This window comes from Rhynchophorus ferrugineus, unplaced genomic scaffold (genome assembly GCF_030347505.1).
Source record: "Rhynchophorus ferrugineus isolate W39M unplaced genomic scaffold, kcgeb_rfMv2 rfM10, whole genome shotgun sequence".
NCBI lineage: Eukaryota > Metazoa > Arthropoda > Insecta > Coleoptera > Curculionidae > Rhynchophorus > Rhynchophorus ferrugineus.
Window position 1 is genome coordinate 28679892 of NW_027472589.1, and position 3274 is coordinate 28683165.

The window sequence follows — 3274 nt, forward strand, 5'->3', positions numbered from 1 at the left end:
AAATGTTTGCATCTTTCGGACAACAGTTCGTTTTACTGTTGAATTGTGAACACAACGCCCATCAGTTATTTGATTTGTTATAACGAATGATCGGATTTTATTACCAGTAATTTTCTTCTTTAAACAGTCACCTTGGTACTTTTTTGTAATATTCAATAATTCCTTTAAATTTTTGATGATTACATATCAAAATAGCTATTAATTTTACCAAATATGTATACGCTATTGGAACGTTATTAATAATTCTGTTAATGACCCATATTATTCTAACCTAATTTACTTTAACTAAAGGAAATATATTTTATTTCATAGTACATGACCCGATGAACTTCGTGTCATCTATATCCATCTTACAAATTTTCTCCGACAATAACAATAGCCACTTCTTGTGCACCCTTCAGGTGTTGTCGGGTATGATGACAATATTATAGCCAGCAGATGTCATCCCATCCAATTCTGTTTTCAAAATGTATACTAAATCATTGTTTTGATGAAGAAATGCTTGTATTTGTTGGACAATAGCTCGATTCATTGTCAGATTTTATGAGCACAACACCTATCAATTCGTTAATATGTTATTCCGATGAATCGCAATTTTTTTTCTTAAACGGTCATCTTGGTCCTTTTTTCTGATTTCTACTAATTCACATAAATCTTTGATGATTACAAATCAAATTAGTTACTAGTTATACAAAACATGTGTACAATGTTAGAGTTTTATTGTCAATTACGTTGGTGATTTATATTATTTTAACCTACTTTATTTTAACAAAAAGTAATATATCTTATTTTCCAATCATTTTCCGCATCTGGATTATCCATAAAATGAATTTGTTAGAACAGTGCCCCTAGTAAGTAACAAATATGTCATTGTATCTGTAATTGTTTAAGATTTTGTTAATGTAGCTCTGATACAAAAATTGAATTCAATATTTTGAATTGTCTGATTTGAATATTATCGAATAACTTTTATGGTATAATACCTTGAAAGTTACATTAAATTATAGTGTATAGTATGCGTTGCGCTATGTTATGTCATTTGGAAACAACTGTTATATTTTTGATGTTGGCCAAGAATGCTGCTCATTCTTGGATCATAGATCTGCGCAATCTCTCGCTGTTGTTATGGTTATTATGCACGAATCCGTTGCTTTCTAAGTTTATCCATTTAATTTCCAGTCACTCTCGAACTCAGTTATGACATACCAATACGACTATTATCATTTTCTGTCTTTCATTTTTTGCAAATTTTATTGACCTTGACGAGCTAAGTCAGATTGTCATCTCCTTGCCATTGTTAATAATAAAAGTAAAGAAAGTTCTTATGTACTAAACCTGTTATTAAATAATAACAAATGTAAAATACTTTACAAAGTATGCTTTACCATAAACAGTCACTACCTATTTCAACTCTATTCTTGGTAAATGTTTACTCAACCGCAATTAAAATACGATCCGAAATTTCCATCACATTTGATATATATGTCATTATGTTTCCTAATTATTCAGAAACCTAATTATATCACTTGGAGGATTCCCAATTTCTCAATCAGAATCAGCAAAACACCTATTTATCCGTTTTGGTAATAAATTGGGAATGGATATTGATGTATCAATCGATAATAAAACCTGTTTGAGCTTATGTGGTGCAATTGGGTTGTTATCCAACCGAATAATAACACAATTCTGGCAAAAGAAAATTAATACACGATGATCTCGAAATCAAGTGGATTCATGAAGTTATCCAAGATTTAACCGTAAATATTAAAGAATGAAATTAGAAAATTGAAGCAAACTGAACCTCACTCTTTGCAATGAATACATATAATTGCGTTGCTATTAGCATTTTTTTAAGTTGCTAGTGAATTAATCCAAGTACGAATTAAAATTACTAATAAGGTAATTTATAACTAAGACTGTACTAAACGCACCCAACAAAATATTTTAATTAGATATTTAGCAAGGGGCAACTAAAATATGATAACAAGAAACATATTAAACGAAATAGGATTTTTATTCATTGTTTGCCAACATCCATATTAAGCAATACAGAAATTTATCATAAATTTGTTGATCGTAGTAATGCGTAACATTATTTAATTATTATAAAATATTCTCTTGAAATCATATCGTTGGATATGGAGAAACAGCTTATCGCTGTATATCGACATGAATTGAATCTCGTTGAATCATTTGGATATATATATATACATATATATATATATATATATATATATATATATATATATATATATATATACGAATTCTAAGTATTTCTGTGCCGTTTGTATGATCAAATAAAATTTGAAATTCAATTAGTTTCCATATTTGCGATAGAATATTTACGAATCCATTATAAGAATTTACACATTCTATAATTAACTGCATGGAATTACTATTTCATTCTATAGATAGAAAAATAATGGAGAGTACATTATTAAGGGCATTTAGTTATTTAATGAGTTATATATAAACAGTATTAATCAATTAATTATGTTTTAATTACAAATATATAGGGGATAAAGAAAATAATATATTTGTTAATTTTTTAATTTATGTATTACATTGTTACTAGTCGTTGCCGATTAACCAACAATTTGTCTTTACAATATCTTAGGTCTAGGTATATATCTAGGAGGACCCTATCTTAATCTCTGGTTCAATTATGTTTGTGTTTTAACACTGCTGCTTTTCTATTAAATGCACCTCACTGTACGGTTTGAGGCTGTGTCCTGTTCTAGTGTTATTCAAGAGTTGTAACAGATTTTTTTATTATTCAACATAATTCGCTTCAAGGATGATGCACTGATTATAGCGACCCGCCAACTTTTTAATACCATTTTTGTAGCACGATTTGTCCTTTGCTTCATAATAGGCCTCAGTTTCGGCGATCACCTCTTCATTCGACGAAAATTTCTTCCCAGCGAGCATTCTTTTGAGATCTGAGAACAGGAAATAGTCGCTGGGTGCTAGATCTGGAGAACTCGGTAGATGAGAAGACAATTCATGGATTTTTGACATCGTTTTCACTGACTTGTGAAACGGTGCATTGTCTTGGTGAAGCAACACTTTCTTTTTCTTCAAATGCGGCCATTTTTGGCGATTTCATCCTACAAACGGTTGACGGTCCTTCCTTTTTCAAGGTAATTAATGAAAATTATTCCATGCGCATCGCAAAATACAGACGCCATAACATTGCCAGCCGACTGTTGCGTTTTCCCACGCTTTGGAGCGGGTTCATCGTGTGCAGTCCACTCGGATGTCGATTGGACTT